This window comes from Anthonomus grandis, chromosome 1 (genome assembly GCF_022605725.1).
Source record: "Anthonomus grandis grandis chromosome 1, icAntGran1.3, whole genome shotgun sequence".
Taxonomy (NCBI): domain Eukaryota; kingdom Metazoa; phylum Arthropoda; class Insecta; order Coleoptera; family Curculionidae; genus Anthonomus; species Anthonomus grandis.
This window is the reverse complement of record NC_065546.1, coordinates 25,997,656-26,024,648: the sequence shown is the minus strand read 5'-3', so window position 1 is coordinate 26,024,648 and position 26,993 is coordinate 25,997,656. Positions and strand designations below refer to the sequence as shown.

At 30.6% G+C, this 26,993-nt stretch overlaps 1 protein-coding gene and 1 long non-coding RNA gene across 3 annotated transcripts in view; one reads left to right on the top strand and one right to left on the bottom strand.

Annotated features, from left to right (window-relative positions):
- The window catches only part of LOC126743696 (uncharacterized), a 66,197-nt gene extending 59,738 nt beyond the window's left edge, over positions 1-6,459 (top strand). Inside the window, exons 3-4 of the long non-coding RNA XR_007662962.1 lie at positions 5,122-5,362; positions 5,467-6,459. This is a non-coding gene — a long non-coding RNA (uncharacterized LOC126743696). The remainder of the gene's footprint in view (positions 1-5,121; positions 5,363-5,466) is intronic.
- The window catches only part of LOC126743612 (octopamine receptor beta-1R-like), a 156,275-nt gene that overhangs the window by 91,292 nt on the left and 37,990 nt on the right, over positions 1-26,993 (bottom strand). The window contains exon 1 of one of the 2 annotated variants that reach the window (XM_050450801.1): positions 16,182-16,311. The exons of the other annotated variant lie outside the window; for it this stretch is intronic. The gene's annotated coding sequence lies outside the window, so the exon portion shown is untranslated. Of the gene's footprint in view, positions 1-16,181; positions 16,312-26,993 lie in introns of those variants that run through there. 2 annotated transcript variants of the gene reach the window in all.

Below are 26,993 nucleotides of genomic sequence, written 5' to 3'. Positions count from 1 at the left end.
TGCTTTGCGGTTATGCTTTTCCCAGGCAAAATCCATATTTTTTAAAGTTTTCTATAAAAGTTTTCTACTTATCAACGGAATACTGTCATCTCGGCCAAGCTCCATTAAAATTTTGTCTAGGGTGGGTATTTCCTCTTTAAAATAAAAACAGTGAACTTTTCTTCGAATTATACATTTAGCATTTTCATCAAGGACTTTTGTAGGTCGCCCTGGCTTTTGCTTGGGAGATTCCACTTGACCTGCTACTTTTCTTTCCCGCAACAATTTGAAAATGGTGGACTTTCCAATTCCACTCATTCGAGAACATTTTTCAACAATTTCTTGCACAGTAAAACTAGGGTAATCGTGTTTTATGCAATCATGTACATTTAAAATAATAACTTTTTCACTCAGCGATAGTGGAGAATTTTTAGCACATCTTTTCGTTGGACTGGAAAAATGGAGGTATTCATTTTTTAAATATTGGGATAATAATATTGTGATTACACTACAGCATAGCAGTGACTACTAACGTTTAAAATATGATTTAAAAGTATTTATAGTCTGTATATATTACCTGACCCCATTTTTGCATGTTACAAAGCGTTAAAAGATACGTACCTATACAAAAGGATTAAAAGTATTTATTTAGTATTTAATCTCTTTCAAAATAAAGGCATTTAATCCGTGAAAATTAAATTCATAAATATTATAAGTACCTGCGCCTATGAACTACCACGAAATGTAGCCAAACAGAACGGAATTCCCCAGTTTATTGCTCTATACACTTCTGAAATAGAGTATAATACCTAAAATGCTTTGCACATGTTCAACACAAAAAGTCCAAAAATCCAGAAATATAGACATATAAACAGAAAAATGTAACAAAACTGTGCACGAAAAACTGTAAAACATGATCGAAACAAACTCAAGTCTATCAGCAGAACAAGAACTGAGAACGACCAAGCATAAAATATGGCTGGCGATCCACAAATATATTTTACTTAAAAGTGAGGTGGCATTGCGGCAATTCGTAATTTCCTTGTAATAGAGATTGAGATAGAGTTGAGTTCATTAATATATGAGGGTACATAAATATTTTGGTATTGGTCACATGGGCCATACTAATATATCTGTAACATGCCATTTATGTAACATTTTAATATTACTTTCTAACAGGATTAGTAAATTCTCTGTATGTTGATTACGAGTTACAAATAAATGTATTGAGAATAACAAAAACGGTATATCGCCAGACATTACGTTATGTCACGTGCTAGCTGGGATTCTATTTTCAAGGAGGTCTAAATAAATTTGTTCAGTTAAATTTTCTTCCAGAAAAAATGGCTGGAAGAAAATTGATTTCGTAACCATAAATTCCTGCCCATGCATTAATTTTTTCAGGATACCGAGTATTATCCTCTCGAAAAAGGCGTTTTTCATTATCTCAGTATCTACAGCTATGACGGTTTACCTTTCCATTTGGAAAAAAAGTTGACTTGTTACTGAATTATTGTTATTAAATATCTGAATTATTATTGTCTTTGTTTATTACCATACATTAAGTGATAAATGGCTTCAACTTGCATCAATTTTTTTGGCGAAGTAAGGTAAAAAATTGTTTGCCATTTAAAATAGTATGTGACACTATGAGGCATCCATTTGACCTACCAAAGTTTAAGTGGATAAAATGTCTTTTATTACCGCACATTTTTGCTTAGTATTCGCTTATACGTCAACCGATATTATTTTTTTGGTTTGGTTAGATAGGAGATTATATGCTCTTTAAAAAGATGTATCACACGTATCAAGCCATTTAAAATACAAAAGTTTGAGATTGATAAAATATCCATTTCCATCCATATTATTCCCCGACATTTTTGGTCACTTTTCGTTAATACGTCAACGGATTTATTTTTTTTGGCACTATTAAATAGACATTTTAATGCTGCTTCAAGGATGTGTAATACGATGGGGGTTCTAATTTGATCTCAAAGTGAGGTTAGCTGGATGTGTGGAGGTGATTGACAGATTGATAGAACTTTTTCAAATATAAAATTAAACGTCTCCCTGTATATACATTGTACCTGTGTATAGATGAACATGTTTTTTTTCTTTATTTTTTTATTAAGAAGTTATTAAGGGTGGTTCATTTTGAAGAAACTACTACTTATATATACCTGGTGGAACATCAAAAACGTACCGCAAGGCATAATTGCTAGGGATTTTTTTTTCAAAGAATCTAAAAATAAATGCAAAATCTTCAACCCCCTAAGTGGAGGTATCATCTTCTAAATATTTTCAAATAGGAATAGAGGTTTAATGACATTTTATTAAAAAGGTTGCTGCTTATTTTTTAAAAATCGGTCACGTCGTCTAGAAAATATGAAGGATTCAAATTTAAAAAATGCATAAATTAAATCAATTTAAAAAAACTTATAGAATTAATCAAGCAAATTCTGAGAATGTTGGCCGCCAGCCTCCATACAGTAATAGAAATTATCTTCAATAATATCTACAATGTATATCAGAAAATATTTCTATCTTATTCTTATATTAAATAATTTTTATCATATTACTGCATAAATTGAATTGCATATTTTTTGGCTTTCATAGTTTGAACTTATAAATAAACTAATAAATGTTAATATTTCTTTCCTTATAATAGTAAAAGTAACAATTATTTTTTAAGTTTTGCAAACAAATTATAGATCATCAACTGATTCTGTATATTATATATATATATATATATATATATATATATATATATATAGCGGCTCCTTTTTGTTTTTTGTCCCCCTCTTATCTTTTGAATGCGTTTATATAAAAATATATACCGGATGGTGCGTCGCCGAGCGGAACATAGGAAAACCCATGTAAATTTTAAGGGACCAATCTGGCAAACCCTTGTGCAAAGTTTCAAAAAATTTTAATAAGCGAATCTGGATTTATTCAATTAAATGTAATTGCAAAATTAGCAAATTTTCGGTTTGAAATTTGGCATACTAAATATAGTATTATTTTTATAGTAGTCTTTAGTATCTTAAAAACTCCTTTTTGCTACTTTTTGGTCTCTAGCTGATTTTGCAAAACTTTAAAATGGCGACGGGACAACAGGAAAATAAAATAGAAAAAGGAGTCATGCGATACATCGTTTGAAAGCTCCCACTGAATGCTTTATGGTCCTAGAATATTAAATCATTACTTTTATCCATAGCTAAATGACAGCCTTTCAAAATCTGATTTTTCGCATTTTTATTTATTTTTATTCTCATTACTATACCTGTTCAGGTGTAATTTGTTTTTAGGTATGTTGTTGTTTGTAGAATTTGTATTTTTTGTCAATGTCACATTATTAGCATAAAATTTACTTAGTTACAAAAACTTATTTGGTTTACCAATACCTTTAAAAGCGAATAGTACCAAAAGAAGAGAATATTTTTGCGATTCCGTTCAGTTCAATTTTATTTGTACCTTGATTTAATCGAGAATCCAGGTCCCCTTGCTGAAAATTATTGAAATTATTTTTTATTTAGGGCAGAAATCGTAATTTACATGAAACGGAAAGAATTTTTAATGTTCGTTTTTCTGACCATCTAGTATGTCAAAAGTATTTTCGCGAGCTAAATTCAGAAAACTATATATAAAACTAAAATCGGCTACTGTGAAACGGGTACTTAAGAAACATAAATTTCATCTTTGTTGAAGTCAAATGTTTCATAAATTGAAAGAAGATGATCCCGATCGACCGAAAGAATAGGAGGCCAGACTGCTTATCGGAAGAATATTTGTTTCAGTGATCAGTGATAACTTTTTTTTTAATGGTAATGGTTATAGACAATATATTCGGTATTGGAACGACGTAAATCCCCACATATTTCGTATAACACACACACAACACCTAAAAAAAAATGAATATGTGGGCTGGTGTATTAGGGAATCACATTGTTGGGCCTCTCTTTTTAAATCAAAATTTGATAGGGAACCTTTGTTTAAACATGTTGGAAAATGCAGTAAACCTACTGATCCTTGAGATTATTGAAGGCAATCCTCATGAATTTGAGTTGCAAACAGTTTTTCAACAAGATGGGGCACCATCTCACTTTAGCAGAAATGTTAGAGAATGTTTGACTAATACTTACCCTAATCGGTGGATTGGTCGTTGAGAGCTTACCGAGTGACTAGCCAGGTCGCCCGATCTTACACCTCTGGACTTTTTTTTATGATGCTACTTGAAACAAAAAGTCTACGTCACCCAGCCAGAATCTATCTTTGATCTACGTCAAAGAATAATTGATGCATGTTGCAATATTGATGTTGCCATTTTTCAAATGTTCGTCAAGAGTTCTCCAATAAATTATTTTACTGTCTTGAAATTAATGGCGCACATTTTTAACATCTTTTATAGTGAAATAGTTACATTTCTGTGTTACCAAAATATACAATACCAATAGACCTATGTTGGCGTCCCGTTACCATTTTGAAGTTTTGCACCATGTGTACCAAATTTCAAATTTTTATATAAAAGCATTCAAAAGTTAAGAGGGGCGGGGACAATTAAGACCTTCACTGTATACATATACAGGGTGGCTCATCGAAAACAGTCTAGCAAGGTTTGGTTTTTTAAAGAAATAAAAATACCGCAAATTTGTAATTTTAGGGGGACAATATTTTTAATACTTTTAATCCCTTAACATCAACCCCTTGGCAAGAGTTGCAACCACCTTCAAAATCTTAAATAGGAGTGGGGGTTAACTGGTTATTTTAAAGGCTTTATTTAGCGCTAATTTTTCGAGGTTCTTGATTTACAAAATCAAAACGCTCGCACCCATCGATTTTTGATTTTGGAAAAACTATTTTTTTAACCCCACATTTTAACCCCACAACCTCTTAGCGGAGGCGACATTCACCCTTATTTTTTAAATGAGAAGAAGTGTGTTGTGATTTATCTTTTGAAAGGCCATTAAATTTTCTTTACAATAGCACTTTGTTTTGTAAATCTGAGCTGCGGGTTCCAGAGAAATCTAATTTAATTTTATTGATTAGTACTTATTAAATGTTGACGCATTATATTATTAAATATTAAAAATATCCGCCGTTCACTTCTATACAACAGTACAGTAACTGTTTAATAAATTTTAGATGTCCCCACAAAAATAAATAAAGATGAGGACATCAGATGAATCGGATGATCTCGCGGGTCATTCGATTGCACCCCTTCTGCCAATCTATCTACCAGGAAACGTTTTATCCAGAAACTGCCGTTCTGGTAATGCATAATGAGGAGGAGCCCGTCTTGCTGAAACATCGCATTTACTTCATGGTAGCGTTGGTCGTTTTCCAAAATTTAAATCAATGCTGGGTTAACGGTATTTTCCAAAAGGTACGTATAACGTAATGTACGTATCTCCATTTAAATTTCCCGGTATGAAAAATGGTACAATTATGTGATTACCAAAAATACCAACCCAAACGTTTATTTTTAAGATTGTTTAGTATGAACCCCTCATGGTAGATCCTTGGATTTGTGTCGGACCAGTACCGACAATTATGACGATTTCCAGTGCAATTGAGAAAAAATGAACATTCATCTGAGCAGCAAACATTTAAAAGGTAGTTGGGATTATTTGAAATTAGTTCGGACATTATTTCACAAAACTGTAAACGGCGGTCGTTTACAGTTTATCATATTCATTTAATTCTTGAAGAAATTTTATATGGGTGCCATTTATTATGTTTTATAATTCTCTGTACAGTAGTCCACAAGACTCCCGTTACATGAGAAAGTTTTCTGATACTTGATGTAGGGTTCATACTAACTTCACCAAGAACACCGACTATTATTGCCTCATTTCTCATTGGATTTTCAATATTCCGTTTTGTATATGCCACCGAACCAGTTTCTCGAAATTTTGCCACTAACTCTAGGATGTAACCATGATGTACATATTTATCTGCATGCCTCTCAATAAACAAAGTTGCCGTTAGTCTTGCACATTGATTGTTTATAATGTATAATTCAGTAATTTCCACTCTCTCCGCGATAGAATAAACTATTTTTATTGAATCGAAAGCACAGCACAGTACATAACTTACAACAACTTGTTTACTGAACATAAAATTCTGGATTGAAAATTTTTACTTGGCGATGGGTAGCTCAAATTTAAAAAACAAAGCCCTGTTGTAAAGAAAATTTAATGCTCTTTCAAAAGATTTATCACAATACACTCATTCCCCTTAAAAAGTTAGGGTGAATGTCACCGCTGCGAGTTATTTCAAAATCTTTGACAAGCTGTCATACTGTGAAAAGTCAAGTTAGCAATTTCAAATTTCGCAGTTGTAACTAGAATAATCACTTGAGCCCCACTCCTATTTAAAATTCTGAGGGTGGTTTCAACCCCTGCCAAGGGGTTAATGTTAAGGGGTTAGAAGTATTAAAAAAATCGTGCCCCTTAAATCAAAAATCGACGGCCACCCTGTATATACAGTGAACGGCAAAAATATTGAACAAATTAAATAGAAAATAAATGAGGCCGTGTTCAAAAAAATGCTCGCACACGTCGATTAATATTTTCGGTTGTGCATTTTTTTCAACAAATTTTGTATACAGAGTGTCTCATGTAGCTGTGGTCAATACCGAGTTTCTTACATTTTTGGATTCTACACAAAATTATAAACATTTTGATGTATCACATACCATACTTTTATTCAACTGTTTCTAAGATACGCGGTTTTGAAAACTGATGTTCCTATGAATTAAAAGCCTTTAAAACTTATTCTACTAAAAATTGAAAAAAAACATAAAAAATTTGAAAATAGACGAATTAAATATTTTAATTACTTTAATAAGTGTTTAAAATGCCGACCATTCACTTCTTGGCAAAATGCTAGTTTATTTAAAAACTATTCAAAACATTACTTAGAGTATTTTCATTAATTTGACTGATCATCAAAATTATGCGGTTTCTTTTTATAAGCTTTTGATTCTAAATACGCCGAAAGAAAAAAATGCAGAAATGTGAGATCTGGGGATCTTGCAGGCCATTCCATAGGATCCCTCCTATCAATCCACTGTCCGCAAAATACCGCATTCAAATATTCGCATGAAAAATAAGGTGGGGCACCATCCTGTTGAAACCAAATAGATCTATTTGGCATAATTAGCTGAGTCTCGGAAAAAAAATGCGAGAGTTGAAATTAAGTCATTTTGAAGAAATTGTAAATATCAGTTATTTTATATTGATCGGAAAAAAAAGTTCCAATAATTTTATTATTTAAAATCCCTGCCCAAACATTTAATTTTAGCAAATGCTGTGTATGATTTTCTTTCATTTAATGAGGATTATTCGTGCTCCAATACCTAAAATTTTGCTTACTTACCGTACCATTTAAACAAAACGTGGCTTCATTACTAAATAGTATCTGTCTATGGAACAATGGATTAAGTTACACATTTCCATCAAATTTTCAGAGAATTCTAGTCTGCGATCAGGATTATTATCGTTTAGCTCATACATTAGTCTTAGTTTATATGGATGATACTTTTCTTTCTTTAATACATGCAAAGTTGTTTGTTGGCAATATGGGGGATGATCTTCCCCTTCTAATAAAATATTCAATCTTGTATTTTCAATAATTTTTGGACGACATTGGTTTGTATACGATTTTTCACTGTCTCTCTTTCTCTAAATTTTCTTTTAATTTTACTTACTGTACTTCTTGTAATAGGCCTTTTCGAATATTTTTGCATTAAACAAATTACAAACTTCTTCTTGAGTTCTTTGTTTATCTCAGTAAAGCAAAAAAAAATAGAATTTTAATTCGTTGAGTTTCTAAAAGAGAATTTCAAAGAACCATATTTACTTTAAATGCGTACTGATACAAGTCATATTTGACAATTAACTTATCAAGACAATATGCATTTTATACCTTAAGTAATGCTTATTTATTTTGTAACAGCGGTATTCAAAACCGCCTATCTTAGAAACCGTTGAATAAAAGTATGACATGTGATACATCAAAATGTTTATAATTTTGTGTAGAATCCAAAAATATAATAACATACAGAATATTCAATTTAAAATAAGAAAGTTGGTATCGATCACGGCTACATGAGACCCTGTATACAAATTTTTTGTAAAAAAAAATGCGCAACCAAAAATATTAATCGACGAATGCAAGCGTTTTTTCGAACACGTCCTCATTTATTTTTTAATCAATTTGTTCCGTATTTTAGCTGTTCACTGTGTATATAGACGCCTCTCGTTCCTTTCTTTGTAAATATACCGAGTGTCCAGGAACTCTACCCTCAAATGATATAGGGTAATTCTCCAACAAAAGATAAGAAAAAAACATATAAATGTCCTAAACGTCTTACTTTCGGATCTACAGGGTGCTCATGTATTTGTTATAGCAACTTAACGATAAATATTACCGTGTAAATATATTTTGACAATAAAAAAATTATAAAATTTTAATATTAATAATGGTTTATTTTAATGACGAAGAATATGCTGATAAGCTTTTAGCTTATAGCGAATCGTAATGTAATGCTAGATTTGCTCAATGCAGCGGCTGGGAGAGATACGATCAGTCACTCCAAAGAACCATGACAGGAAGACACTCCATTGTTACCACTGATGATGAAGAAATTACTTTAGCGACCGTTGAAGAAGAGAGCTTGAGAGCCTTGCTGCGGTTAATCATATATCAAAATCATCTGTGCAGAATTTTTTACAAGAAGAAAACCTCAATCCATCTCATTTTCAAAAAGATCAAGCACTTTATAAAACTTAAAACAAAAACTCACTTAAAAAAATAGATATTGGGATTATTAGAGGCATTCTAGAAGTTCTTTTAAAACTATGGTCATAACATACATGGTGTTTCAACGTGCAGAAACATATTAAAGCTATGTTTTTTTTAGTAGGACATCCTGTATATTATTTGATGTTTGGATTCTACAGCGTAAATAAAGGTAGGTTTTATTAAGAATTACGTGGTGGCCAAAACAAAAATCGTTTTTAAAAAACAATTTTATTTAATACAGAATAAGCGACTACTAAGGTTACAAGACAACTAACTGAGATAAGCTAAAGCACACATTTTTATAGGCTTCTATTAAGAAGCCGAATAAGCAAAGTATAAAAATAGTTAAATACTAAATAGACATTTTAAAGTGCTAAATAGATATCTTAGAGGGATGTAACTCCTCCGCCCTAAAATAAAAGCATACCCTTTAGGGTGTGGTATTTCATAACCAATAAGCTAAAATATATAAAATAATACAAATCAATAAAATATAGTTATACAGTTATTTCGTCATGATCGGGAATGTTACGTTGGATAATTATGCGTTTTCTTAAAAACAATAAGTATAGCCATTTTCCTAAAAAGAAGATAATTTATAATATTATTATTATTATATACAATAAAATTGTCCAAAAACTAGTTGAACGAAAGTTTACTGGATTCTTGATATCTTCAAGGCGTTTTGTTTTCTATGGAGATCTTCTTTGTTTCTTCCAGGTTTATGGAATTAAGGTCCAAAGTGAAAGGGTTGGATATCTTCTTGTCATCGTGGAAATGGAAGCTCATATTTAGTCTTGGCAGGGAGACGTCGTCATAATTGAGTTTGCTTGGTTTGTAAGTCCTCAGGATGAATGATTTAATTTGAACAACACATTCATTGGTGGCTTCAACCAAGTAGGATCCATGAAGTGGAACATTATCTTTTGAATTGGGACATGAAACAGGAACGATGAGTTGTTCAGGAATGGTCAGCAACCATTTTCCATCCATAATCTTCTTGACTTGGACATCGTGGATTTTGATACGAATATGCGACATGTTGTAGCATTTTGTTGGTATTTGATTAACTGGACAGCACAAGGGGGGTCCTTGTCGATATAAGCTGTATGTGGATCTTTACATAGATATTCATTACTTTGTAATTCCGTACACAATTGATCCATGTAGGAAAATTTACTATCGCTAAGTGCAAGGAAGGGTTTTTGTGGTAGATTTAGGTAGAATTGTTTTTCTTGGTCTTCGGGGATTGGTAAAGGATATAATTGGTAATAGTGATATACATCCGATTCAGCCAATGGCAATTCCAATATGAAAGTTATGATTCCATTTTTTGAGTAAGATTTGATCTCAATTATTTTTTCAAAATTAAGAATATTTTCAATGTTAGCTTCTAATGGCAATTTATCAATAGTCAATTGATTTTTAAATAACTGTATTTCTTTAATTAATTCAATTGGATCGATTATAGAATTATGCAAGGTGTTTGAATTTGCGAATGATATGGCTACTTCTGTTTTTTCTAATACATCGTAAATAGCTTGATACATCATGGATATTTGATTAACCATCAAGTGTAATCCGAGATACTGATTACTATTTGTTTGAATAAGAGCTACTTCTTTTATTGTCGCTTCTAATTGTAGAATTCGGCTTTTAAGAATATATTGATTAGCAGAAATATTTGATATAATACTTTGAAATTGATTAATTGATTTTTCTATTAATGTTACTTGATTTTTTGAAGCTTCTTTTAACTTATTTTGATTTTCTTGTAATTGACTAATTAGATTATCATATCTTTTTGCGTCATCGCTATCCAAATTTCCTGTAATGACTTTTATAAGTGAACCAAGAGGATTGAAAATACCTCGCTTTTGTTTCTTATTAAAATTAATAGGGTTTATTTGCTTAATGCTGTTTATGATTCTTTTCTCATAGACAAAAAGGGGCAGTAATGTATTTTCATATTCTCTTATGTACAAAGGTTCAGTTTTTAGGGTGTTAATTAGTGAATGTCCCTTTAGAATATAAAATTCTTCTATAATTGGGTTTAAATTTTGTATTTGAATTAATGACCAATGGTTTGTAATTATTTTGGCTGTACCTAATTTATAGGGTAGCATTCCAGGGTTTCCGTTTAATTCGTGAAATTTTATTCTTATTGCGTTGTAAATAGATGATCCATCTGCAACAATGGGTATTATTTTAGTTTCGTTAAGATGTACAATTTCTTTTTTGTTGTTATTAGGATTTTGTATTTCAATTTTGTTATTTTCTAAAATTTTAGTTAAAATAAAAGGACCTTTAAATTTAGGATTAAGTTTTCCTAAACGTTTTTCTTGTTTTTTATAGATATAACATCCTATTTGTAATTCTTTGGGTTTTTTATTTTGATTGTGTTTGGCAATTGTTTTTTCTTTTAATTTAATTGTATCTTCTTTTACTTTATTATATAAAGCGTCAGTTTTAGTTCTGTACGTATGTATATATTCCGCGTTAATTGTTGCAAAGGCATTAATTTCATGGGATCTTGTGAGTCTGTATGTCCTAATACAAGTTCGTAGGGAGTAGAATGCGTACTTGAATGTATAGTACTATTATACGCGATAATTGCATAAGGTATTAATTGTACAATGTCTTTATTGGGATCTTTTTCTTTTAGAAGTCTTATATGTTCTATTAAAGTAGAATTTAAACGTTCAACGGGACTATTAGATTCATGATGATGGGGAGTTATGAAATGTATTTTAATATTATGTGAAGTTAAAAGTTCTTTAACGGTCTCATTTTTAAACTCACTACCTTTATCTGAAACGATTAATTTCGGGATACCGTAAAAAGAAAAGTATTGTACGAAAGTTTGTACTACTGACATAGCAGTTCCAAAATATGGTTCCATATTTAGAAAATGTATCGACTATTACTAGAAATTTTTCTTTTCCAATAAGAAGGGTATCAATATGAATTATTTCGAAAGGTTTCGAGGGTGTTTCCGTTAGTATTAAAGGAACATTAGGAGGTCTCCGATTATATTTTGCTCGTTGGCGAATTTCACAATTGTTAATATAATTGGTTATATCATTTTTCATAGATTGCCAGTAATAATTTAATTTAATTCGAGTAAGTGTTTCTTGAATACCACGATGGTTAGTTTTACCTTCGTGTGAGAATTGAATTATTTGATTTTCTTCTTCAGGTTGAACATGATTAATTAATTTGGTGCATTCCATTAATTTACATTCATTAAAATGATTACTTAATACTTCTTGGAATAAGGATCGTAAATCTTTTAATATAAAATACACGTAAGTAGTTTTATTAGTTAGATATTCTTTAAAGAATTTAATTATTGCTTGAATTTTAGCTGGGATAATAATATAGAAAATTCTTTTATTTTCAAAAGTTTCAGTTTTGCATTCTATAAACTCTTTATAGGGGATTTCTTTACAATAAATTGAATATTTTTATTGTTTATTATTTCGTCTAAAAGAGGTATGTCTTTAAGGGTTTCATTAACATTAGTACTGTGTACTGTATTGGAAATGTCAGAAGGAATTAGTCTTATATTTTGTAAAATGTTAATTTTTTCGTTTCCTTTTAAAGTTGAGGGTCGTTCTAAACTATCTAGAGTTTTAGCTACGTCATCAGGTGGTAATTCATTGGGGTTAAAATTGTCAAGACTAAAGTTTTCTAAAAATTGGTCAATGTCATCGACTATGTCACCGGGATTATTTTGTAAGGAGTTAGTTTCTAAAGCATTAAGTTGAATTCTTGATAAAGCGTCCGCATTGGTATTTTGTTTTCCGCTTCTGTAAATAATTTCGTAATCGTACTCTTCTAACTTTAATCTCCATCGCATTAACTTTGAATTAGGTTCTTTTAAATTAAACAACCAATCAAGGGGTCTGTGATCAGTAAAAATTGTAAATTTCCTACCATAAAGATATGGTCTAAAATACTTACATGCCCAAATAATAGCAAGAAGTTCTTTTTCAATTGTCGAATATTTTTGTTCAGTTTCATTGAGAGTTCTTGAGGCATAAGCTACAGGGTGATCATTAGGTGAAAGGTCTTGTGATAAAACTGCACCGATTGCAATATTAGATGCATCAGTGGTTAGGACAAAAGATTTATTAAAGTCAGGATATTTAAGTATTGGAGCATTAATTAAAAGATTTTTTAAATGATTAAAAGATTGTACAAATGGTGGTGTATGAGTTACTTTAGCGTTCTTTTTAAGACATAATGTCATTGGTTTCGATATTTTCGCGAAATCTTTTATAAAGCGCCTATAATAACCGGCTAATCCTAAAAATGACTTGATTTCTTTCTGAGTCTTAGGAATCGGGAAATTTTTAACTGCGATTATTTTGTCTTGATTGGGCTTAACACCATCTTTTGTTATTAAATGACCTAAATAATTAACTTCGGTATGTAAAAATTCTGATTTATCAAGCTGGATTTTTAAATTTGCATTTCTAAATCTTTGAAAAATTGATTTTAGTCTTTGTATGTGTTCTTGTGGGGAAGTGCTAAAAATTATTACGTCATCAAGATATACACAACAGGTTTCATTTTGTAATCCTCTTAAAATATTATTCATAACGCGTTCAAAGGTAGCGGGTGCGTTCTTTAGTCCAAAAGGCATTCTTTTGAATTGAAAATGGCCCGTGTCTGTTGAAAAAGCTGTTTTATGAACGTTATCAGGATGCATCTCTATTTGATGGAATCCGTTGGCTAGGTCTAACGTAGTAAAATATTGAGCTTTACCTAGTTTATCTAAAATGTCATTAATGTTAGGAAGTGGGAATTTGTCGTCAATTGTTTTTAGATTTAATTTCCTATAATCAATAACTATGCGCCATTTTTCTTTCCACTAGAATCAACTTTTTTAGGAACTATCCAAATAGGACTAGAATATGGAGAAGTAGAATGTTCAATAATGCCATTTTTTAACATTCTTTCCATTTGAGTCTTAACTTCTTTTTTATGGATATGAGGGTAACGATAACTTTTAGTAAATATTGGTGAATTATCTGTTAATTTAATGTTATGTTTTATTTGGTTTGTGAAAGTCAAAGGAACATCTTCTGAATAGAATATGTCTCTAAATTCATAACATAAATTTCGAATAGCATTATATTGTTCTTTATTGCAGTGATTTAACCTTAAATTTTTTAAATTAGATTTTAATTTGTTATCTAGATTTTTGTCAAATCCTATATCTGTTTCTATTTTTTCAATAAAATTGTTTTTTAATTCGTTAACAAGATCAATATCAAAGGGCTTTAAAATTTCTAATTTAAGACTTACTTCGCTAGAATTCATTATCATTGTTGTCGCATGATAATTTTCTATGGTAACCAGAGCTTTAGGCATTTCAGCACCATTAAAGTTTTTATAATTAAGTATGCCAGTGCCGTTTCTTATTTTTACGGGTAGTTGAACCTTTTGTGTCATACGAGGCTCTAAAATGATGTGTTTGCGTTTAAAGTCTGGTGGGTTAAATGAGTGCAAGGTTGAGCTTACGTTTGGAATACTATTGTTTGGATTTTTTGTTAAATTTAAAGGAGAACAATAATTACTCATAGGGGTTTTTTATTGATAAATCAATGGGATTATTCGGAATGTCAAATTGTAGGGGTAAAATTACATTTGGTGTTTCAAGGGTTGAGTTTTTAAAATTTATTATGGCGTTTACATCCATAAAGAAATCTATTCCTAATAGACCGTCGAATTTTTCAGAAAAATCGAATAAATAAAAGGAATGATTTTTATTTATTTTAAAACAAGGGAAAATTGGTATCAATTACTTCGTTATGGATTGAAGTACCATGGGCTGTTCTTACAGTAAAATATTCGTTAAAAATGTGATTGGGGTATACGTTATAAGCAATAGAAGGTTTAATAAAAGATTTTCCGCTTCCAGTATCCAATAAAAATCTAGCATTTAATTCTGGAATATAAAGAATCGGTAAATTTGTTGCTGTATAGGTATTTAAATATATTACGTCACATCTTCTGTATTCTGGGTTATTTGAAAATTTCTAGAATCATCTTGTTCATCTGAAGGGGACATTTTTTGAACTTCATTTTCTTTTTCAGAAAATTTTTCGTAGTAATATTGGTTATAGTCAAAGTCAGGGTCGTAATTTTCTAAGGGATTTTCCTCTAAATTATTCGCAGAAGAATAATTATTTTCGTCAAAATAATCAATCGATTCTAAATTATTATTAAATATTTGTTGAGGTTTTTGTACAGATCTTAGTCTCGACTTTGAAGAGGATGTATCAATTGGTTCTGGATAATTATTTTGCGTATTTTGTCTGGCATTAAAAGTTTGATTATTAAATAGATTTTGATTTAAGTTAGGATTATATGGTCTAAATTGAGAAGAATTATTAAATCGGTTTTGATTAAAATTAGGGTTATGTTGTCTAAACTGGAAAGAATAAGTTTGGGATTGATTAAATCGTTGGGTATTATATTGATTAGGTTGATAATTATTATGAATTCTTTGCAAATTATCAAATCTATTCAAGGCATTACTATAACTTATGGGAAAAATTACAGGTTTTTGATTATTAGGTTTTTGATGATTGGTCCGTTGGTTAGAGTTACTAGAACTATCATTATTATTAGTTTGATTTGATCGATTTCTAAATTGAAGGAAATTCTCTTCCTCTCTAACAAATGAAAGGGCTTGCTCTAAAGAGTCTGGATTTTTAAGTCTAACGACCAGTTGCATGTGATAATTAAGATTAGTTATAAAAATTTTTAAGCAAAGATCGTCATATTGGGTAATTTTTAAAAGTTTAACTTCATTAGTATTGTTGGAAATATTAATTTTTGTAAACAATAGTGATCTAGCATCTGGGATACGTTGACCAAACAAAAATAAGTTTTTGTGTTTTTCGATTTTCATGCTTATAATATTTTGGACAAGACAGTCTTCAGATCTTTGATCCGAAAAGGTTATTAATAAAACATCTTTAATTTTGTGCCATGAATCAAGTTCAGTACGAGGAGCTATAAGATCAGCTGCTCTACCAATTAATTTACCTATGATTATATCAAACAAACAAATATTGATCGCATTATTGGGATCTGTTCTATTTTGATGATTTTGTAAAAAATGCTCGCATGATGCTATAAATCGATTAAGAGTTTTTGAGTTACCATCATAAGAAGGAATATTATATGCTTGGTATCGAATCAATTGATAGTTGGGTTGTGCCATTTTATCGAATTCGGGTTTTAAACTTAAATTACTAAATAAAGTGAATAGATATTCTATTGGAATTATAAAACAATATATATAAAAATCAAATCAGATAAATAAATCAATAAAATCAATTAATAAAAGGAAATAAATTCAAAGGATCACTTACGATAGAAGTGGTAATAGTTTCAACATGGATTCTTAGCTTCTATGGAGTTCGGCGATTTTTGTCCTCTCTCCTCACCTATTGGACGATTTTGTTCCTGTCCCCTGGTCTGTGAGCTGGAGCTTGGGCTATTCGTCTTCTGTACGTCTGGACACACGTTCGAGAGGCTTTAAATCGTAGAAACGAAACGAACGAATTTTAACCACTATATACCCAAATTTTCGGTATATTTTTTTTGTGTGTTTTATAAATCCGATCTTGGCCTATCCTACCGACTGCGCCAATTACGTGGTGGCCAAAACAAAAATCGTTTTTAAAAAACAATTTTATTTAATACAGAATAAGCGACTACTAAGCTTACAAGACAACTAACTGAGATAAACTAAAGCACACAGATTTATAGGCTTCTATTAAGAAGCTGAATAAGCAAAGTATAAAAATAGTTAAATACTAAATAGACATTTTAAAGTGCTAAATAGACATCTTAGAGGCATGTAACTTAAGCTTTACCCAGTCTGTTTTTGTGTTTCGTGAAAATACTGAGACAATTTTAATAAAAAATTCCTTAGAATTTGTTTTCTTTTTTTTTACCATATTTGCACTGAGGAGCACTAAACTAATGAATTTCACATTTTATTTGAGAAAAAGTTACTATTTTGTACATAACGTTGAAAAATTAGGTTTAAACTATTATAGTTTTTATAAGGCAAGTAATCACCAATAAATGTGACAATGAATTATTTTCCGAATTTAATAAGACCTTCCTATATCTAAACCCTCTCGTCTTTGTAACAAATAGCAATTTTTAAAATTCTGATTTTATAAAACTTAAAACATAATATTTCATAGTAGGCGATAATTTACATGTCTATTATTTTCTTGTAATTTTTTGATTGTTTTATTCATTTTTTTTATGTAAAGTGACTAATTTAAGGCGGGTATACAAGTTTAAGTTTAAATAGTCATGGCTTTTAACATACACTGACATGCTTAGTTTAAATTAAACACCCGATAATAATTAATTGCAGCATGCAACACAATACATTAGCAATAGGTAAAATTTAAGACCATATTTACAATGTATCTATTTTCAACTGACCAATATAATACATTATACTTACAAAAATAAAAAATAATAATAACAAAGAAGAGTTTTAAGATGAAAAGAAGAGTTTATGGATTTAAGTGTTAAGGAATGTTCTGGTGTTATAAGAAAGAGATCATTTGGATTAGAACTTTCTGTAAAAAGTCTAGAGATTAGAAGTGCTTCGACTTAACATACAAATTTCGAAATTTCCTCTGCATTCCTATGACTCTTTACAGATGCGATTTTACTGATTTAATTCCTTCCTCAGCTACAGCAGTAAAATAAGGACCACCACTTGGACTCCCATGCCATGTAATAGAAAGTTGCTGTGAAAGTAACTTTGAATATTCTTTTAGTAAATTATCAGCACCATGAAAATTTGTTCCATTATCTAAATAAACGAAACGTCAAAAAGATGCAATAAAAGATTCAGTGCTGAGGTCGGAGGTCAACTCCGATAAGTTAAAGAGCACACAAGATAGTTGAAGTGCACATATAAACACAAACCTACGACTTGAAAATCTTTGCATCCTATAGCAGCCCATAACAGTAAAAAATGGACCACAAAAGTAGAGAGCGGTATGTAAAAATACTTTAATTGGGGAATCCTTTGGACTGGCAACTCTCCATTGGTTGAATATAAAGCTTTGGCAAATTCAAAAAATTCAAATTCAAAAAAAGTTTGTTTTTTTTTTAAATTAAAGCCACAGATATTTTTATAATATCTGTCACTAAGTGACAGATATTATTTATACTGACAGATTGCATTTAGACATACTTTATGAGTATTGACAAAATCCTTTCCATTTCATAAATGGATGAAAAGTCTAAAGTATGAGAATACGTCTGGATTTAGGAAGTAATCGAATCCAATAAGCAAGAATTCTTTTGGGCTGTAATCGATTGAAATTAATCTACTAATAAAGCACAGGCACACGCAGTGACTACTCATCTTTGTCATAGCTTAGAGACATTTGACGGTTTGATTCTGGAATATTTGAAAGAAGTTCCATACAATTACTGGCCCATTTTCTCAGCTTTAACCCCTCCATTTACTCAAACGACTTAAGTAAGTCGATAAGTGCTCGTTGGAGACTCAAACCGGACTCAATATTTGAGCTATCCTCAAAACAGTCATCAACAAAGATTTGTGAATTTAGAATGTCTGAAGTATTGGGATAATTGGAGCTTTCTCGCTTGGCCAATTCGTTAACAGTTCGAATATAGTTCGAATATAGAGATAGGGTGATGAAGAGTGCCCATATGTCACTGTATTTAACTTTGAAAGATTAAATAACAAACATAAGTTTGTATTGGCTTTCATTAATCAAAACGCCAAAGAATACGCTGGAAGTCTCTATCCTCGTTGCGTACCAAGATATTTCGAAAACAGTGTTTAATATCGGTAATAAATACGAAGTTATAACATCGAAAAACTGACAACAAACAATTTATCTCACTTTGTAATTTTCGACCTGTTAAAAGTGAATTATTAAGGACAAAGAAGTAAATTATCATTTGAAACGAGCGAGATATGAAAGTCAAGATAATTTTGCATGAAATCAGAATAATCCATATATAATTTTGGATTTTTTCGTAACCTTGACTCAAGCAAGGTAAACCTTCAAAAAGCCATAGAATATGAATCTCTCAAACTGGGTTTAGGAGTCTTAAAGAGGAAGGAGGCAATGAAGCGTCCCGTGAAATAGCGTTCAACTGTCCTTTGAAAGTGTTCTTCACATTTAATATCATCTGGGGATCGTTGAATTTTTGCGTTCATTGTTTCTATTTCCCAAAATTTTTCGAGGTGCAAATGGAAGGTACTTGTATAGTATGATGAAATGTCAATGTTGCCTTTGGATATAGAACTATCAATTTTTCCTAAGAGAACCCAGCCAAATATTGTCTCTAGTGCTGTGGGCTGGCCAGGACTATCCTGAACTCGACCCTCTCGAAGCATTTCAGCAAAGAAATCAGCTCCAAGAAGCAAATCTATAGAGCTCCTGAAATCAAACCTTTTGTCCGCTAAGTGTAAATTTTTAATGTGATTCCAATCATTTGTAGAAATATCCAAGGAAGGCAAATTTGAACATACAGAAAAAGATCTTAGAAATAATGATCTGGGAATAAAAAGTTTGTGCAACATTCTTTTTTCCGAAATAAAGTTGGTTTGGGAAGCTGAATACAGAAATACCCTTATAGGTTGGAAGTTTCCATAACAATCTTCAATATATACTATCGCAATAGCCAAAGAACAATATTTTGGTTGAGCAGTGTATTTGTTATTAGAGCGAAGCTCTTATTATGTGCTTGTGACAAATCGAGCAATTTTCCGACCCTGCGCCACATAAATGCTAATAACTTTTGTTTTATGGCGAATTTTTTTTTTTTGGGTTTTTACCGTTTTATGTAGGAAGGATGAGCGAATATAACGGTAAAAAATTTTTTTTTGGCCATTTCGAAGGGGTGGGCGTGGCAAAAAACGTTTTTTTGGTGAAAAAATTTTGATTAAGTCATTCTGGAAAACTGACCGAGCCGAATTTTCTGAAACTCATTGACGTTAAAGGCCTTTACATAAAGCAACTCTGAAAGGGCGCTTTTTAAGATTAACCCTTTAGAAGTTGGATTTTTCTGTGAATGAATTTTGAACTTTTTGCGCGGTACCTCGCGGACTTAAACGGTTGTAGTGCCTAAACGGTAACGTTCCCGACAATGCGGACAAAACAGCCCTTTTCTACGTAAATGTATCTTTCTTTTTTGTTAAAACTATTTTTTTCAAAAAGAAACTCCTTCCGAGATAAACGAGCTCAAACTTGAAAATTTTTTTTTTCGGAAAAAAAGTGAATTTTCGAGAAATAAATTTTTTTCTACTTTTAAAAATTTTTTTTAATTTTTTTTGTTTACACCATTTGAAAGCTTAATCCTTTAAGATTAAATGGAGGTATTAACTCATGGCGCTACGTATTATACAGATTGAGCTGTATTAACAAATATGAACCCCTTTTAGAGCCTTTTTTTTGACCGATTTTTTCTATTTTTCTTAAGAACTCTTTATTGGCGGCACCTCAGCGATTTAAGAACTTTTTAAATCCTATTTTTCGACATACTCTACAACCTTCTACGTAGAGTAGTTTTTGCTCTACACCTTTTTTTAACTTTGACGCTTTATACTGGCATACCTATGACACCTACGAAAACCATTTTTTTTTCTTAAATCACCGGACACTATCTGGCTATAATCCACTAAAAACCGTTTTTATTCAAATTTTACCGTTTTTCCGCAACGCACTGTTTTTAAGAAAAACTCCAAAAAATAAGCCGTTCCAATCAACCATATAGTCATACCGTCGACACCACGGGAGCCAACGCATGGTACAATATAGTTAGCGGTCCAGCACCCAATTTTAAAGCATACGGACGACGTCACTATCGAGTCGCACATGGCCAGATGACGTAATCGCGAGGTTTTCGGTATCGTGGCGGCAAATTCGGCCCGTTTGCGCTACGAGTTAGAGCACCTGGATGAAACTTGTATCGTTGATTGAATATTTGGGAAGATACGCAATCCTGTGTTAAAAAGTGTACCCGGTCGACTATCGGATTGCCGTTCAGTTTCGTGTACCGTGTGGTGCTGCCGCGAAGCGTCAAATCTAGGAACGATTTTATTTTAGCTGCATGGACATGGCTTTTGGCTTCTTTGAGTCAGGTTTTCAACGACGCTGGAATCTCCGGTTACGCGGCCGTGTTGGATATTTTTTTAAGATATGGGATGATGCTGCCAGCTATGTTTTTATTATTTTTTTTGAACATACAACACGGTGTCATTTATGTGGTGGTCAAGTGATAAGTGATATACTTAAGGGTGGAGGCATATTGAAATTTCTTAAAAGTTTAATTTTATAAACAAATAATTACTTACCAAAATATGTTTTTGAGACAAAAATTAATACATAAATATATATAAAAAGCTATTTTTACAAAATTACCAACAAAGTTTAATACAAGTTATAATTCCTACAAACATTATGTTTCCTCCATTTTGTGTTCAAGAGGGTCAAGTTTTTAAATAAAAAGCCCGTTGCACTTAATTAACTAAAAACTAATATACATAAAATATATGGAACAAATTTTAAGATATAAGTAGGTTTCACGTAAATATTATAAAGAATAATTGAAATTATTCATAAGACTTAATACCGATGGTAATATAACTTCTTGATCAATAATTTGTTGTAAAAAGTAACCCATTTTATCATGTGATTCAATATCTGAAAAATTGTGCAGCGTAGTGAGATCTGTAAAGTAAGGGGTTGTAAGTGAGGATGTTAATAGAAATAGAAAATAGGCCACATTTTAAGTTTTAAGCGACACAGGAAAATTCTCAATTACCAGTTGTTACAACTATACTTAAAACTATCCCCGCATCACGGTTATAAAGGACGTCAATAGAGGTGGTATAATTAGAGGAAAGTTGAGCGATATAGTGTCCTTTTATAATAAAATCTAAATACTTTGTAGGTAAAATCTAAATTTGGCAAAATCATTTAATTTTTTTTCTGGCGTTATTTCAAAATATATGACAAAAGTATTTATTAAATGAATAAATTATTGTGACCACTTTTTCTCGCCTATACGATGACACCTTTAAATTTCAAATACGACGTTCTGTCTTTAAAGAGCCATCATCAACTTTGTTTTTCTTTGTCGGCGCTATATTGACCATTTGCAGTTTAACGACGCGGGAATCTTTGGGCGCCCGGCCGTTTTGTTATTTTTTTAAGACAAGGGCGATGATGATAACAGCGCTTTTATTTATTTTGTTATTGCCGATATTTAAATGAGCTGTGATCTCGCATAAATAACTAGATAAATGTGGTGGTCAAGTAATGTATTGGAAGGTGCTATCTCTTACAACTTAAATTTTATTAACAAATAATAAATTACTTACCAAAATCCTTTTTTGAGACAAAAATAAATAAATAAAAACAAAAGAAAAATTCAATAAGCTTTTATTTATTAATTAGAAAATTAACAAAAATATTAAATAAAGGTGATGATATAGGTAGGTTTCACGTAAATATAAAGAGTAAATTAAATAATTAAAGATTTAATATCTATATACGGTACTATAGTTTTTTAGAGTCAATAATTTTTTGCAAAAAGTAGCCCGTAATGTAATTTTTGACAATACGGGTTTGTGAAACCAGCCAATATCTCAAAAACTGTATAGGGTAGTGAGATCTGTGAAGTACACTTTTTTTGGACAAAAATATTGAAAAATAGATACCTTTAACTGAAATTAATATAAAAATAAAATCGCAAAATTTAAAAGGTTTTGAATAAGGGTGTAACAACACTATAAAATTTAAAAAATAGGTCATATTTTAATTTGCAATACAGGCAAACACTTAATTACTAATTCTTGAAACTAGAAAAAGTTAATAAGAAAAAAAAACAAATATTTTGTTTAACAGTATGAAGGGTCTCATCGCGATTATACAAGATGTCCAAGGTAAGGATGAGCAGTAAATGGTTTAATTATGCAATCTAAAAATTGGAAAAATGCCAAATACTTCCTAATATTCAGGAAAAAGGTGAAATTTGGCAAAATGGTTTTTTATTTGTTTCTGGCGTTATTTGAAAACATAAAATAAAATCGTTTATACATTGTTGTAAACACTTTCTCTCATTTACAAGTTAACATCTTTAACTTTTAAATACGACGTTCCTTCTTTAGAGAGTCATAATCAACTTTGTCTCTTCTTGTCGACGCCATGTTGGCCACTTTTTTGGCCGTTTTGAATAACCCTTTTAATTGCTTTTTCAACGAGGTAATTTCTAGTGAGTAGTTGTAATCATCCCTATTAAATATTATATACCTCTCTCTCTTTAAAATACAATTTCGAATTTCAAAAAATTCAAAACATACTTTATTCATAAATACATGGTACCTACTTGTTGACATGGTACTTCTATGATATAAAATAGGCACATTAATCGACATATTACTAACACATAATTTAAAAACAATACACAATAGTGGGTTCAACATACTAGTATAAACACAAAATGTATTTTCAATTTTTCACAAATTCTAACCTTTACATCTTTACCAAAAACTAATTATATACTATTGGCCTATTCCTAACTATCTTCAAAAAATTCTAATGCTATAAAAATACTTGCTTTTAAAAAGTTCGTTAAGGACTTTTTAAAGCGAGGAGAACTTCTAGAGACTTTTATGACATTTGGAAAATGATTAAAAATTTTTATGCTCAAGTAAATAAGAGAATTCTTAGTTCACTTTTCGGGATGGACATTGGAATATTATATTTTTTTCTGATATTATAATGTTTTAAGGAGCCATTATTTTGAAGATACAATTTATATTTTTTGTATATTAGGCAAGCAGACTCAACAATAAACAAGCCACACAAGGAAAGTATCTTTAAATAGGGGTCTGCATGTCCTGTGGAGATTTATGACACATATATTTAATGGCTCGTTTTTTAAAAACAAACATCAAGTCAAAAAGCCGTTTATTAATGCAACTCCAAAATGTTATTCCATACTGTAGGTATTTTTGTATGAAAGTAAGTTCCAACTTATAACAAAAAAAAAATAGACCGTTTTTGCAGATATCAATCTCAGTTCATTTAAAACCACTCTAACAGCATAACATCGTCTAGCTTGTTTGTGCCTTTTGACATATCTCCATAAAACTAAGGTTTATGATCGATAACAATTCCAAGAAATCTGTTAAAATTATTCACTTCCAATTCTTTGTTGTGAATCATGAACTGCTCTGAACATAAAAACTTAACAATTTAGTCTTATCTATGTTTAAAGACAACAAATTAGCATCAAACCACTGTTTAATCATTAATAAATCTTTAGAAATTGTTCTTGTTAATGTGCTTTTATTATTGTCTGCCCATAAGATAGTGGTGTCATCTGCAAAAATAGTGAAGAATCCGCTTATCTGGAGAGACGCCAGGTCATTTATATACAATAGAAATAAAATAGGACCGAGAAACGAACCCTGCTTACTACACAAAGTTCAGACAAACTGCCATTTGGCCAAACAAACTTTTTTCTGTCTAACAAAACAAAATGTTAACCATTCTAGAGCAACTCCCCTAAACCCATATCTAGAAAGCTTACCAAGCAGTATTCCATGGTTGACACAGTCAAAGTCTTTAGAGAAGTCGCAGAATACCGCTGCAGCAAAGTGACCTTCTTCAAGCTCAAATATAATCTCTCCAGGAATGGAAACATTACTCGACATTCATTTAATATGTTATTTTTTTTAATTAGGAAAGCTACCATTCGTACTATAACCAGTTTCTCAATAACTTTAAAGGCTTTTTAGGCTTTATTTTTATCCTTTTCATGAATGAATTTCATCATGAAAACAATTATTGAAAATACTTAAAATACTAAAGACCATAAACATAATATATTGATTTAAAATTTTCTTAAAGTAAAAAAAAGAAAAAGAGAAAATGGCTCTCATAGACATGAAGAGACAATATCTTTAAGAGTTCGGATTGATTTTTGTAGATAAAATAGATAATTTTCTGTGAGGTTTATAATTAGATTTTTTTAAAGATTTTCTAATAAGATTTTGAGATTCCCATTTTAGGTTGTTATAAATCAAAGTCTTGATTAATAAATGCAAAAATTTATCAATATGCTGTGGACATAGGTTTGGTTTATTTATATTTATTTTATCTAGTAATATTTTATTAATTTTTAAAGGATTTTATTGTGTTTTGACATAAATTTGAAAAATTCTCTGATGGGTTTATTAGAGAAGATACATTATTTGATTTTGCAAAACTTTTATTAATTAAAAATATTTCTATCTTAAAAAACTGAGAACATTGTTTTTACATTTTCTTACATTATTGCACCCACGATACGCACACTGATTAATTTTGCCTAAAGGAGCCATTGTCTCACAAACTAAACACATTTACATATATCTATCTATTTGTGATTATGATATCCAAGAAAATTTTTTAACAACTACCAAATTTCAATACGGCAAACACGAATCTGTGCAAAAACTCTCCCACACGACTCAGGGATGATCGGCCGATTACTAATGAGAAGCGACGGACGAAATTATTTTCGCGCATACTGGAGAGAATCGCCATCTATTTTTCACGCATATTTGCGGTCACGCTTTAGCCCATAAGGTTGCGTATCTTCCCAAATATTCAATTAACGCTTGTATGGTGAAAATCGGAACCGTATATCGGCGATCTTGCTTGGCAAAATTGACAAGAAGCTGACAGACAGTTGTTGACATTGACTGATAAAACATTTGTCATTGTCATACTATTTGAGTTTATTTTGTTTTTCATTTCAATGAATGCCAGCGTGGGTTGAGTTTGCTATTTGTTTTAAGGATGTTATTCTAAATCTATGACTTTTTTTCTAAAAAGTTCTCTTTCAATATTGGGAGTAGTGTTTTAATTAATTTGCGGCAAGCAATTCCAGGTTTCTGGTAAGAAAATCTGATTTTATTTATTACTATTATGTTTTTGTATTGTCAATCTTTAGTCTTTAATAAAATCAAATTCAATTGATTTCAATGAAGAAGTTTCACTTTTCAAGTATTTAATTTTTAACTTGATTATTATAAATACATATTACAAAATGTCTGGCCTCTCATTTTCTATTCAACAATTAAAAATTGATTGAAATTTTCCTGACCTTGATGTAAGAGTATGTATATTTTAAATGTTTCTGAGAAACAGTAATAAAAGATTTTTTTTAATTTCCTTCAGTTCATATTACAAGAAAAACATGGAGAGGGATATGCAATGTAAATATTATTAAGACTTTGAGCTATAGAATTTCTTCTGATCAGTTCTCCACAAATTTTAATAATGCTGATACCTCTGGCTTTACATTACAATAATACATATTTATTTAAACATTTATTTTGTCTTTTTTTTTACATGAATCATTTAGTAAATTGATTTATAAGGTTTGCACTGTCTATTTTTTTATTTTATTTCCTGCTCATATCATACCACTTCCTGTGTTCACTGAGGCAAGACATAGGTATAGCGGCTAAGAGACATGAGCACCCGGAATGGATCAGAATTAATGTTTTTCTTACAACTTGTTTTTTTAAGAGTTTCTTTTTATTTTATGTAAACATCTATCCTTGAATTAAGTTTTTAGTAATATTATAGTTTTAAGATATGTTGTTAGTATTATAAGAGACCAACAAATATATTCTATGTAAGTGATATATGTTTATACTAAAAAGTTGTTTTCGTTTTGAAAGAGTTTATTTTGTTTTGTCGATGGATATATTGTTTCGATAATACTCTGTTATAGAATTTTTAATTAATTTTAAAAATTAATATTTAGATTATAGTTTAAATAATTTTAAAATCTGTTTAATTTTTCTTTAGGAAACAGATACAAGTACATATTAAATAAGAATAATTCATCCTCTATTGACTCTATGTGTTAATAAAATGAGGATATTATTAACCTATAAATAGGAATGCCTTTAGATGTATTATGAGAAAATAGCCCAAAAATGTTGACAACCTTTTCTAATCTATATAAATTTAGGGTAATTCCACCGTCTATAGATTACAAGTAGTAGTTCAGTGCTAACAAAATAATTTGAAACATTTTTAGATTAATTCTAATTTATATAATGTCTGTTGGTATGAATTATTGAATATTATGTATAT